Consider the following 14946-nt stretch of genomic DNA (forward strand, 5'->3'; position numbering starts at 1 on the left):
GTTTATCAGTCGCTGCTGTTGTTGCTGCTCGTGTGTGAAAGAAGCACATCACATCTGTGCAGCAACCACTTTCAGTGCGATAAGAAACAATGGAGTTTTAAAATGAACAGGGGGATTGGCTCAGTGCTTCGAATTTTGGATGCTGGGAAAGGATCTTGGGTGTGGGAAAGAAGAGAGAGGATTATACATTTTGGCAAATCAGAGAAAAAGCATGAGGGGAAATCTCAACGTCGCTATGTTTTTTTTCCCCCCTCTTCATTCTTCTCTCTTTTTCTCACTCTTTAATTTTCTCTCTCTCGCTCCTTTGTCTCTATCTTGAGCTCCTTCGCTCTCGTTGATGTAGTGGATTTTACAAGTTCGTCTATTGGCATCTGCCTACATTTCAGCTGTCCACCCATCCTTAATTCTCTAAACTGCTACATCTAAACTGCATGAGCAGCTCTTTCTCTCTTATTATCATTGCAGCGCTGCAGTATTTATTCAAATGTCTTAATTCTTTTTTCTTTATTTTTTTTTAATAACAAATCTCTTTTTGAAAATGGAGAACGTCACATTGTGCGACTGCTTTCAGTCCCTCATGTATCATTGGCCTTAATTAAGTGACTTTTCAATCAGGACAAATAGCTAAATTTTAAATTTTGCAATTCAAACGCTGAGGTTAGAAGATCGAAAAACAGAATAGAAAAGAGCATTTCTCAAAACGAATAATTTAACAACGAACAAGCATTTTGTCTTTTGTGCCGTGAGTTGAATTGATACAACTCTCTATCTGTCCGTTGGTTTAACTGAAGGTTAGCGTCGCTAAGTATTTAGATTGGAAACGGTTGGAAACTGCTTCAAGCTTCATGCTAAGCTAAGCTAGAAGCTAACGAACAGATATGGCAGTTGTCTTTTCATCTCACTCTTGCCAAATTGTAAATTGAAAGGATGATTACGTTCCCTCATTGCAGAGTATTTTTATTTATGTATTTCAGAACAACAACTATTTTTTCTTTGACCTTTTATTATTTAATTGGAAAAGAAACCAGCACACGACCTGCAGTACAATCATGCCATCTATTAGAATAGAAGTCTATCAACCTCACAGACATTTCCATTCTGTCCACTGATGAATAGGTGATGGTGCTTGTAATTACAGGGTGCTTTGCAGAGTGTGATTGCAGCGCATCAAGGGACAGCGAGAGCAAGGTTCAAGCTTCTTGATATTTCCCAGAGAAATAAATAGAACCAAGAGGTGTGCCCGGGCTCCAGCGGATCACAGAGCCAAGGTCTCCTTTGTGTAGCCACCTTTGGCTCCAGAGAGTCAAAGCAATGATTTAGTTTTCTGAGAAGGCTTTGGGGTGCTAGATGGAAAGTGACAATCATAGTAGAGTTTAAGGATAGAGTTTATTTAATCAACGATGTCTCTGTGAGACACAATGTTTGGAGAATTGAGGCGACTGGTTTGAAGTGTGGCCATGTCTCAACCAAGAGGTCTTTCTCTCAACGCGAGAGGCAACGACATGTCCCGCGCTGAAAGGAAGACTTCCTGCTCCGAGAGCTACATTATTCTCTCAGCTATAATGAAGCTAATGGCCGTTCCTTCTCCTCATTGAAATGACTCGCCTCTTAGCACTGTGCCTCCGCTGATAATACAGGGGAGTTTGGTTCATACCAGAATCTCCATTTTTTTTTACCAACCCACAAGTGGATCTCAAATTCTCCTCTTAACGGCAATAGTGGAAACATAAAATATTGAACTTGATAATTTGATGTTTAAATTGCATGAACTTCTGGATGGAGACAGAAGACAAGCACTCATCCTACCTCTTCACATGTGTAATTTAAATCAGCGGTCGCCATTCTCTAACTCTCAATCTGCAATCAAGGCTGAGGGTTGGGCAATATTTTCAGCTCAAATCCATCCATTTGAATATGAATAATACACAAGGTAGAGTGCATTATGATAATAGCCTTCAATTACTCAACATATCTGCATATCTATCCTTTACTTCTTGAATGCCGTGGAGAGGAGTATTCGACTTCTGAGGACACTCTGTACACGAGAGCGGCATCAACGTTGAATCGTCATTTCTCTCCTGCTTGCGTCGTATCAGCATTCACGACCCGCTTCAATCAATATCAATTAATTATCACCACTACTCCAGAATGATAAATGCTTTTTATCTATCACTTCACAAATCAATGGCTTCATTGTTACCATGCTAACGTTTCCCTCATCATCCGGAGCTCAATCAATTGAAAAGGCGCAGTGGACAATTTACACTGAAGATGTATGATGAAGGGGAATCAATTTTAGTAGCAGAGAGAGTGAAGGGGAGTGTGATGTGATATCTGTGACAAAGAATTTAAAAAGAGTCTATAACATCAATGACTCTCATCTTGTGTCACAGTAGATCAAAAACAGAGTGACCTGCGTTCATTATAGCAATGTCCTTGCATGTCTTCTGGCCAGCGGTAGATCTCAGCTCCTGTAACTCTTAGACTTCGTTCAGATGGAACATCTGACAGGATGTTAAGTCAGAGGTTAATCTTTACGCGCCGGCCATGTTGTCCTGTCACGCGGCGGTTGTAGCTCACGCCACAGACCTCTGTGACCATGTGACCGGGAACCCAATGACCTGCTGTAGATGGTGTGACCCCCCGGGTCAGGTTGTGCGTGGTGAGTGTGACAGGCGACGCCTCTCCTCGACGCTATACCGCTGACCTTTGACATTTTGTTTGAAAGCTTGGCTTTCTGAGTAGATGCATAAATCTTTAGCAGCGATGCTAACGTTGGCTCTTACGTACAGTGGAGTCTGCAGTGATTTATAATGGGAACTCATTGTGTCCGTTACCTCAAAATGAATCAAACGCAATGGACCTAATTTCCCACTGCAAGCAAAACCAAGTATACCAAATATATTTTAAAATGTCAATTATGTTAAGTGGTGGCAAAAGTACTTAGATTCTTGTGCAAAAATTGTCTGGGAACATCCTCTATCCAAGAGGAAGCCTCGCTCTTTGAATTTCACACCACGTGCTCCATTTAGGGAACCACTGGTAGGACTTTCGAAATAATATAAAATATGTAAAAATATATTGTGAATAAAGGGAAGACTGGGCAGAGTGTAATTACCCTTTGTATTATTGCATTTGTGTACGTGTGTACGTGTGTACGTGTGTGTGTGTGTGTGTGTGTGTGTGTGTGTGTGTGTGTGTGTGTGTGTGTGTGTGTGTGTTAATGAGTCTGATAATGAAAAGAAAATGGAAATCTTTGAGATTTCAACTTAAATCAGAAGTAAGAGGTCTTGTCATGCATAAAAATGGCATCTGTGACGAATATATTATTAAACATCACATTATTAGGTTGTTCATATTACTTTTGCATCAATGCATAATTATCATTTTGCTCTTTGAGCTGGTTGACTAGTTTATATTCAGGATTCTGAGGTTGAACCCTCTCCAAAGTGTTGCAAGATGTCCTTTGGTGAAGCATTAGAATAAAGTGGCAAAACATTTTAACACAAATAAAGCACAGGTATTTAAAAAAAATAATCTGTAAATGTGTGTGTTAGTTACTCTGAAACGTTTGGTGTGAAGAATTTACTTATAAAAACAGGTGTGAAACACTTTAATTTCATGCTGAACAAAGAAGAAAACTGTGCATATATATCAAACATCATGTTATAGAATGGCAAATGGTGAGGAAAGTTGTGTATAATTACCCCTCTACTGTATTCCTCCCTCCTACTTTAGGGTCATTAGGGATGGAGAGCGCTCCATTCTGATAAATGTCATTATGCCTGAAGTGGACAAAAGTTTTGCTTTTTGCTTTTAATGTCAGAGACACCGTTGTCTCTACATTTTCTCCACCGAACGCGTTTAGGTCTCGATGCATGTTTGCATAATTTGGACCGAAGAGATTGTTCACAATGGTCCAATTACCCTGATTATACATGTTTCTATGGTAACCCACAAGTCCAGGTTTGATTCATTATGTTTTACCTCCCAGGCAGTTTTAATTGTTGTGATGCAAGATAAGAAATGGCTGTTGGCATTTTCAACAACCCACAATTGGCTTTTAACAGCTCCATTTCAGTTGCTCCACAGCCTCGTTCAGTGTCCACGGAAACACCCACACACCTGTCAAGCTCTCGGGAGGACGTAAACTTCACTTCAAAACAGCTTAATACGGAAAATATATCACCAATCAAATAATAAGTAAAAAAAATATATTGTATTTACCTTTTGTGCAAATTGAAAAATAAGAGCATTTATGCATTTTATATTCGATATACATAATTTGGGAACATAGGTTATGTGATGCCTCTGTCACCAAGCCTTATATCTTCTGAAATAATTATCTATAATAGAAGCTAAGATGTTTCCAATTACAGCGCGTTTTTTTAGTCATAGCAAGAAGTCACTTAAATGGTCAAATTGAAAAATATATCTCACATTCTACACAATAATTGCTTGTGTCCCATAACTTTCCACAAAAGTAATCACACCACTCCCAGGCGAGATGTTTTCTTCACAGGACTTTGTATCCAGTGATTCTGCTGCCTGTAAGTCCACAGAGGACCGGACTCAGATCCACACATCTGAGGCAACAGGTCTCAATCAGTCATGGTGGTGAGAGTTTGGACCTCCTGGACACAGCCCTCGCTGTTACAGAACTATTGATCGTTTAATTACACAATATGGGTCAAATTTCCCATGACAGATGGAAGACTGGAAACAATAAAGGAGTGAGACAAATAAAATTGATGTCAGGAGAAAGTTGGAGAAACCGTCTATAGTGTGTACATAAAAGTTACTGATTACTCGGCACATGAATAAGTATTCATTTTAATGTTGCATTAAATTAATGAAAATAACTATATGTTTAAATATTTGGAGCTTGACAACTTGTCAAACTTCAGGAGATTCTGCATGTTTTAATGGAACACACCAGCTGCGTGACAAGCCAGGAGGAACGTAAATGACTATTTTTACTGAAGTTTCAAGTAAATTCTTTTGTGCTTGACATGAGTATTTCCTGCTACCCCAACCTTCTACTTAACTACATTTCGAGGGAAAATGATGTAATTTTTACTCCACTGCATTTATGTGAGAGATTAAAATGTTAAATACAAAACACATGATTAGGTTATTAATTATGATGCATTTTTGTGATTTAAACTAGCAATTTGCACATAGATTAGGTAAAATCAGCTTCAATTAAAACATTAAAATACAGATTAGAACATCAATAATATATATATATATATATATATATATATATATATATATATATATATATATATAGATATATATATATATATATATATATATATATATATATATATATATATATATATATATATATATATACACACACACACACACACACATTCTGAAAAGGGGTCCTTGAGCATGATCGGTACTTTTGATATATTTTGCTTGCAAAACATTTGCATTTACTGAAGTAACATTTGTAAAGTGTAAAATATTTGCATCATTTGGGTGCACTCACTGTGCAGAAATGTTGTCTCAAAATGTATCATGCCTCAAGTGAACATTGACGTGTACATGTAACTGAGGGTAATATAAGAAGCTCATTATATGAACTCCTTTCTGTTCTCAGAACGTGCTCCGAATCCCTCACCTGGTGAAGATCTTCCGTTACGCGTCACAGTGTGTGCTATCTGTGAAGTAAAGGTGCCTGAATAGTGAAACCTCCGCCATGTTATTTATGTGCTGTGTCCCTCCCTGTCTCTCTGTCTCCCTCGGCTGAGCTATTTTCTGCTCTCCCTCTGCAGCACGGCCCTCGCTCAGGCAGGCTCGGGCTCCCAGCCCTAATTCTGCAGCACTCGCCGACGTCCTTCAGTTGACCTTGGTGCGCCTCGATGCCCTCTGACGCCATGCTTCCAGCCTCGCAGTGCCCCCTGCGTCTTACCAACACATCATTACAGACACACAATCACACATATTGCCACCCCGCTAATCAATAGTGCATCAGGCTCCAATCCCGTGGAGGGGGGTGAGGAGGTGGGGGGGGGGGGGGGCCCTGGGGAAAAATCATTGGATTTGCAGCCCTGTGACTGATCAAACATGTACGCTGGTGTGTATGTATACTTGCATGTGCTTACATCTGCTTGTGTGTGTCTTCAGTAATGAGCGTGGGGCAAAGGCTAATAGCGTTATTTCAACGATGACTTGTTGGTCGCTGCACAGGGTTGAGTTTGTGTATGTGTGGCGTGGTGTGTGTGTGTGTGTTAGCAGTGTGTAGGTTCCTGCACCTCCTCTATAGAGGTTACACTTGTATCATGTAGTCCTCCCCCTCCACCTCGCTGTGCCCTGCTGCTGAAGAAGAGCACTTAACACCCGTGTGTTCCTACCTTAACTGTAGAAACAAAAAACCTTATTTTATTTTTTTCTTACTGTGACTCAAACCGTTAGGCAGCTACTTGCCACGTTGCATTGTTATTTCTGTCTTTGTAAGAATTAACCCATGCACATACTTGTACACTGTCAAGTGTGTGCCTCCGTACTGGCAAATAACGTAGGCAGAATCATTGTTTTAAAGATGGCAAGTGCATCGAAACATGCGCATCAAGCTGCAGTAATGCACTTTATTGCTTGTTTGATTGCAGAAAGCAGCCATACTTCACGTGCCCGCGTTCTGCAGAGCATGAAAATGCCTGCGATTAATATAAGATTACACGAGACTACATTTTAACTGTGCTCATTCTAGACCTGCGTCTCTATAAAGGGCTGACCAGTGAGATAGAAGAGTGCGTGGCATTCGCCTCTATCTCCACCGCTCCATTCCGCTCATCTGTCCCCAGGGCCAGAGTCAGAGCGGCGGGATCAAAAGTAAAATCAGAGCAGAGAGCTGTATCCAATCGTGTCAGTCAGAGAGGTCTCTCCCTCTACTGTAGTCTGACAACGTCCAGGGCTGAGGGCACTGATCTCTATCAACGAGGATAAATTCAGTCAAGCCTCTAAAATGTGTGGTGGTGGACCTCAAGTGATTTAAATCATTAAAATGAGGCCAGCTGCATCATGCAGTCGGAGCACGTGGTGGGGGCATCCAGCAGCCTGGTACAGAGAGAAGAGTGCCATCATCTGGCCCCTGCTGATACATCCATCCCACTGCAGAGTGTATGTGTGTGTGGAGAGATGCAGTAGCAGATCAGTGTAGGAATTTAAATGTGTATGGGGATATGATAATGTATGTCTGGTCCGGCGCAACATTCTTGGCAACATCTGAGACGTACCGACCGCTCTTAAAGGAACAATCTGTACCTTTAAGTACAAGTACTCGGAAAGCACATGCATAATGGATGTGTACAGAACCGGACGAGAAAGAACAATTTCACTGTCGCCGAAGTGTTCGCTTTCCCCTGCGAGGCCCATTCTAGGTAGCATGTATAATATCACGATTATCAGTGCAGACTGAGTGTGGAACTTGTGTGATCAGGAGAAAAGGCGCACTAGCCTGTCAGCATCTTCAGGAGGAACTAACAGCTTTTACCAGACAGACAACAATCACGCATCAACCGCTCCATTTTCGCAAATAATAGAGCAGCGCCTCCTGCAATCATTATATGGGCCTGCGAGAGGGAGAGTGTGTGTGCCTTGTATAATTGTAGGGTTATAGACATATGTTTGTGTTCATTCTGCTCATACTAAAAAGGTTGTGAGGTGTTGATTTACCTTTCAGCGTGTAATTGAAAAAGTAAATCGCTACAAGTCACTCGCACTTGCGGTCGAGAAGAAAAACTGCGTTTGGGGAATGAAATGAACCGACTAGCATTAGTGCTCGACTCAGCTTTCCCAGGCTTTTGTGCTGGCAGTCAACAAATATCTATAACGTACCGCTCACGGATTCAAACTAACAGTTTCATGTAATGTAAAAGGATTCAAGCCCTCGCTTTTAAAACATACTTGCATTGTTTTCTTTGTCTCACAGGCACACTTTAAGAACGTAAGCAAAGCACAGAATGTTCCAAAGCAGAGAACGCTTCATAAAAAAAAAAAAAAAAACGCAATCACATCCTTGGGCTTCATGAAATCTCTGCTCCACCTGATTGTCCTGCAAACAGCCGGCGCAAAACAAACAGGTAGAATTATCTGTGACACGTCGCAGGCAGCAAAAACACACACGGGAGCGTCTCAGTCAATCAGCAATCACACCTGTCCAGAGCATAAACACACCTATTACACACGCCAAGCGGTGTCAGTGTAAACAATGCAGAACAATACACTCTGCATTTCTAGCTGCAGTGGCTCCTCTGATTGGCTGGATCGATCGTCGGAGGCATTTGATGTTATAGGAGGAGAGGCGAGGCATATTGATTGAAGGATAATCAGAGTCAAGCCGACTTGGTCCTCTTCAATAATTCAAAGGAAGGATTTGGGGTGAGATTCCCTTAGATCGGAGGTGTGATGTACGTTTCATAGCCTGAGAGTTTTGGGTAGCTGCACAGGGACGGGGAGGGTGTGTGTGTCTGTGTGAGAGTGGAATGGGGGAGTGAGGGGTGGAGGATGGAGGTCACATGGGCTTAAACATGAGACATCTTTTGAACCAATCGCACCAACGGTGAACTCATTCTGTTCTCCACCTTCTACATTTATGGAAACGACTTGTGAAAAATCACTATTAATAATTTGTATGCATGCACTTGCATTTGTGCGTTTGTGTCGCGCCTACTTAATACACATATTCACCACTTTGGAGGCTTTTTGCAGTATTCCTGAGGCAGAATGTACAGCAAACTGTGTTTACATCACCCAGAGGACCTTACATTGCAATCCAAGCATTGATTTTCCTCTAACACCTTCAGCTCTGTATGTGTGACTAAACCACTTTTACCGGCCGTGACATTGCTGTGAAAAACAGAAACGCGCATAAACGGACCTCCTTTCTTTCGATCTTCGCTGAATGCATTCAATTCAGATCTTTTGAATCCAAATTAGATTATTGTTGAACTTGTTGAAGCGTCAGTTTGCTTCGGATCTGAGGCCAGTCCAATTAACTTTGATTACGTGGATACAGATTTAGCTGGTTTTGTTCTAATGGAGTTATTATCAAAACTCTTTTTTTTTGTCTATCTGTTAGAACATCTGTCTTGCCCTAAACAATGTGTTTCCAAGTCCAGTTTCTTTTACTGCAAATGTCACAAAATGTATTCTTCTGTGTATTACAATGTCATCAGTATTTTTGCCTCAGCCTACATCTTACAAAACCCCACCAATGAAGAGGAACCGGATCCAGAATGCTTCAAAAGGTGTTTTAAAATATAGAAAATCAATTTAGATGTCTCAAATTTACAGTAAAATTTCACAAAACTCCTACTATATATTTGCTAATGTTAATTAATACCAGTTAAATAGTCCATCAGCTTTCTTTTCCAGCTTTTTGAGACAACATTAGCGATCTTTTTTTGTAAATTTTAATTTTTGTTTTTGGACAGTAGCTTAATACACAAAGTATACACCAGCACAAGTGTAGTATTCAATATGTACCATCCAGTTTTTCAAATTAAGTAGCATTGGACATTTTGGGAGAGTGTAAACATCAGCAATTTTAAACATATTAGAATCAAACATCCATAATAGTTTTGTATTATTGTTCAAGCATTGACTCTAATTTGTGGAAGAAAGCTCAGTTTTTTCAAGTTGATTTCTGCCTTAATGTCCTCTGTGTTAAATATTTAATTATATTTAGTTAATTTAAACAATACTGGATGACTCAAAACTAAGTAGCATACCTAGCAGCGATTTAAAAAGGATTTAGACATGCTGTACGATATGTATATTGCAACACATTAATGTAAGATGACAATAAAACATTGAAAACGAGACATGTATTTCCCCAGCAGATGTTGTGTGAATACATTTGTATAGCAGGAGTGTATTGTGGGAGTTGTGTGAAAATCACCAGCCAAGATTCTCTAAAAGAACAGACAAGATTTATGGGAAATGATTTTCAGGGAGGTTGATAGCACCTATGAATAAAGTTGTGAACCATCCTCTACTGAGACTCTTGAACATATTTGGCCTGTGACCACTATTATGGTGAAAATATCCCAGTTTCAGGACGGTGCTTGGACATATCCATAAAGCCAAGCTCAAGGTGCTCTTTGTGGCGAGGACCTGCAGTGGCTTCATATTTTATTCCATCATGACCTGTGCTGTGGATCTATGTGGTGCTAGTCATACGTGCCTGGAATCCGACCGCAGCGCCGCTTCTGCAGGCTGGCGAAAGGTCACGCAGAGGGCTTCCTCCACAACGCCTTGTTTTCTCCCGGCGCTTATCTCCTAATCACTGCAATTACTATGGCAACACTTGTTTGTTTGTTTGCTGGAATGGTGCATTAGTGCGTTGGTATCCCGCTGACCGGTGCGGACGTGCGGCCGTCTGGGGAGGGACACTGCGGTTAGAGGCTATGCTGACTGCAGATGTGGGATTTGCATAGCGGAGCTGCCGCCACCACAATCATCATCACCTTAAACATCATCATCTTGAGCCTGTCTGTCTGTCTGTGTGTGTGTGTGTGTGTGTGTGTGTGTGTGTGTGTGTGTCTTTCATCCTCTGCCCGTCTCTCTCAAAGTAAAGTACATACCTCTGGGGAATTACTGCATCAGGTCATCTGTCAGTCTCCATACTGCGCCACATTATACACCAAAGATGCTCCCTAAAGTGTATTGAGCTGCACAGGTTATGCCTTTATATGTTCACATTCAGATCGTACTGTGCAGCCCGCTGTTGATGTTGCCTTTAAAATTGTCTTTACTCTAATTGTTTTGCTTCTCCTCTTGTCTATTTTGTGGTCCACACTGGAGTCGTGTGACATCTTGTTCTCCTGGTGCCGCCCTTGTCTGGCTCAGCCTCCGACAGCAGCCCCAGTCCATTCACTATTTGAGAAAAGGAGGTGAGCGTGTAGACAAACGTCCTCTCCCGTGCTCTCTGTCACCTCTTACCTGGAATCACATCTCCATACACTCTAATTATCCCATTTGATGAGAATCGTGGCTCCTCCGCCGCTGCTCCAGCTCCAGAGCCCGGCGTTTCCAGCCCTTAGCAGGTAGATGCAAGGCTCGTCTCCCACTCGTCATTACTGCAGGAGATACCTGTCTAATTATACTGCTGTGCTGCTGTAATGGAGACAGACCTGGATACCAGGGTGACTGGGAGGAGCAGACATTGGTGGAAAAGAGGGCGATGGAAGAGAGAGGATTAACAAAGGCTGCTTATCAGATTGTGAAAGAGTTATATACGAACTGGTGAAGAAATGTTATTGTTATTACCATTATTATTGCATACATACCTCATTTCTTTGGGTTTTATTTTCAATTCTTGATTTTTTTTTAAAAACATTTTTTTCCATTTATATTTCCAGTAAATATAATAATATGCAGTCCCTGAATTCTCATAACACAATGTGAGATACAATGTGTGAAGTAAAACATCTAAAACAGCATCCAAAGTTCATTATTTTTGGGATAGAAGAGGTGGAGGCAACGTTAGCTGAAGCTGTTCTTTATTCCAACCTACACAGTGCAACGCTTCTCTATTTGATGCCGCTTGACCTTGATCGGAAAACTGTAGGTGAGCTGCACGTGTGTGTGTGCGTGTGTGTGTGTGTGTGTGTGTGTGTGTGCGTGTGTGTGTGTGCGTGTGTGTGTGTGTGTGTGTGTGTGTGTGTATACATCCTCTCTGACCCAGCATGTCCTCTTTCCATCATCTCCAGTTTTTTTCCCTCCCGTCATTGTAATGGTTCTTTGCCTCTCTGGGTTTATGCAGCATCATTCACAAACATCACCCGGTCCTCCTCCTCGTCCTTCCCCTCACTCACTCTCTTGTCCTCTCGTTCTTTTGAAGTCCTTGATTCACGTATATTCTCCTGAAGAGCTCCTATATGTCAGCCGACCAGCCAGAGAGACAAAGGCAGGCCTGAGTTAATTACCTATCATTTAGAGCAGATGGCTGCAGATGATATGTAAATGCATGTGTGTGTTTTTCCTGCGTATGTTTGTTTATGTGATTGTGTATATGGCTGCATATGTATGTTTGCATATTTACATCCCATTATCTTATATATATATATATATATATATATATATATATGTGTGTGTGTGTGTGTGTGTGTGTGTGTGTGTGTGTGTGTGTGGGTGTGTGTGTGTATTCAAATAATGACATCCATGCACACACACAGACAGGGAGGCATAAAGATGCCTTTTATTTCTGCAAAGGGATTTCAAATTTAAATTATGATATGGATTGTTTTATTACATCCAGATAAAGTGTTAATGACTGAGACCATAATTACGGGTTGCAATTTTTGCTGCAATTACTCGCAGCCTCCTTTAGGCTGCTTGCATATTCATTCAAATTATGTTTCCCAATCTGTTTCTTCATCTTAAAATTAAAATACTGTGTTTACATTTGATTTTAATTATTTGAGCCCCATATTTTTGTGCCCCAGTTGTTTTACATAAGGGATAAAAGATAATACACAAGCATTTTTTGAAGGGAGTATCCGCTCTAAATTCTTCCGCTCTGAGGCTGCAGAGCATTAAGTTGTATCTAGGCCGTAGTAAGTCAAATGAAACATTTCTTTTTTAGTCTGTTTTTGTTCCTCGGCTTCTCAAGAATATATTCTCAGACGACACCAAAGAGATTATTTTTCTGAGAAGCGAGCTCACCTGACGCCAAATATAAGCTGTTGTGCTCCGTTTCTTAGCATGAAGCAAGACGCACGGTAAATCAATGACGAATGTGCAATGGAGCAGAGATATATGTTACAGTGCACTCCATGACACAGGAAGAAATGTTACCACAAAGGGAGGGCCGGACGGCGGGGGGAGATGAGGGTGGGGGCCGGGGAATGGGGGCTAGCAGTCAGATCAATAGTACTGCGAGAGAGAACGCTCCGCTTTTGACTTCACACTGTAAATTCTCCGTGCCAACGTTTTCTCAGCCGCGAATGTGTGAATTACAGTGTATATTCAAGCTATAATGCACCCTTTTGTGCATTGTGCTGTAGCTGCTGCAACCTGTGTGAAATAATCTCTGTATGTTTATTCTCCACCAACACACCCAGCAGGCGTCTGTGAATGTAGTCAGCATGTGCGACTGTAAGTTTGCAATGCCACAGATGGAGACCCACTAATTTACTCATTATGGGTATTTAATATGAGAGGAAGATGTATTGTAACTAATACACAGCGTCGTCGTTCAGTTTGCCATTCAATCTGAGCTTGATTCACATGCAGAGCCATCCGCCCTCTGCTACATTTCACTTATTTTATCCAGTCATAAATGCCCCCAAAATTAAATATATTTCTTTCTATTTGCGCTGATTTGTTTTTTTATGCTCAGACATGACACGATCAGTGTAGCAGCAGCAATTGGAGCCAATTCATGTAATGGTTAGTTCCCTATTGGCTTCCTGGTGAGCAAAGCTCTTTCACAGCTCTGAGAAGTTAATGCTGCTTCAGGCCTTTTATGGCATGATGGCAGATGTAGCAATTTGGCTTCATACATGTTCAGGAGACTTTGTTAATTCAGCTAGTCTTCACATTTTTGCACTGTACTGTTCCATCATGTCGAATCAGGTGGTATTCCTAAATTATACTGAGATAATATAACATAAGGAATTGTGCAAATCTATTTAATTCAAATGAAAAGGAATTGCTTGTTGTCACTGTCAGAATGATATAGTAATATGTATATAGTATATGTTGAAATTAGACAATGAACATCCAATGTAATTAAAGTAAAAAATGTAAAATGTTAATATTCTGTACGATGCTTATTTCAATGGATTTAGAGGCATTGAATCAACATTGTCTCTGCTCAGGAATGAAATCAGTGTGTGACTGCTAGAAAATGGAACCGACCCTCGCTGAGCTTTATATTATAACAACGAGGCCCTCTCCTGGCATCAGGAGTCTCTACACCGGCACCGTGTTACAATATGACAACGGAAATACAACCAGGATCTCTATCGTAATGCTTTCCAGAGCTAGTCCTTATATTTTAGTTGGGGTTGTTATTTATCCCTGTTTTAGTCTCAGTGGTGGTAACAGTGCAGACTGCAGGGTGAAGAAAACATTGGTGTTTCAATTTTACATCATGGAGACATTCTCACTCAACGAATGCAGAGGAAACACCCAGGGCTCACCTGCAGTGAGTAACATCATGTGCCCTTCAGTCTAAATATGTCTGCTTCAAAATAAAATGTCCCATTGTGTTCTATTTATAATGACCTCAACTACAATAATAGCGTTACAAAATGAGAACAAAAGAGGATTCTGATGAACCTTTGGCTTGTCTTTTTGTGTTAACCACTGGGGTTTTTTTTGATATATGTGGATAGTCTGATATATTCGACTGAGAACTGAGAACGCACGCTAACTAATTTCCACACTCGTTTTCTCGAGCACAAGCACACAGTTTTCCTCTCATCCCTGCAGAGAAAAGTCTGTGCACCTTTGATCTGGTCCGGCTCGTGGTCTATATCTCTCCTGGAGCAGAAAACTATTACATACTCTCTGTGTCCAGATACACTTGTCATGCATTGGCGAGCTCAGATCCCAGAGAATCAAAGGTGTGGGTGATGCCTCCAGAACCTGCATTAATATGCATGAGAGCGGGAGCTGCCCTGTGATGTAATTGCAGTGGCGGCGAAGGTCAGTGCCTATGCCCATCCTGTGCACAATATCAAAGGGCAGATGTACACACACCACTTAGGTTTCTTTCTGGTAATCTCCATGCATTTAGGAGCTGGAGGATGACTTGGTTGATAGGGGTGTGTAAATAGATGAAAATCTGGTTTTAATTGTGTTATTGCCAAACTCTTTATGCTCTAAGGGGTCTGACTCTCACATTATAATGTTGGGCTCTCATGTTCTCTCCTTGGACACACATCACAGTGAGCCTTTCATCCAGGGAATAAATCTGTTTAC

This window comes from Clinocottus analis, unplaced genomic scaffold (assembly GCF_023055335.1).
Source record: "Clinocottus analis isolate CAN_PGR_092001 unplaced genomic scaffold, fCliAna1.0.p SCAF_18, whole genome shotgun sequence".
Lineage (NCBI taxonomy): Eukaryota > Metazoa > Chordata > Actinopteri > Perciformes > Cottidae > Clinocottus > Clinocottus analis.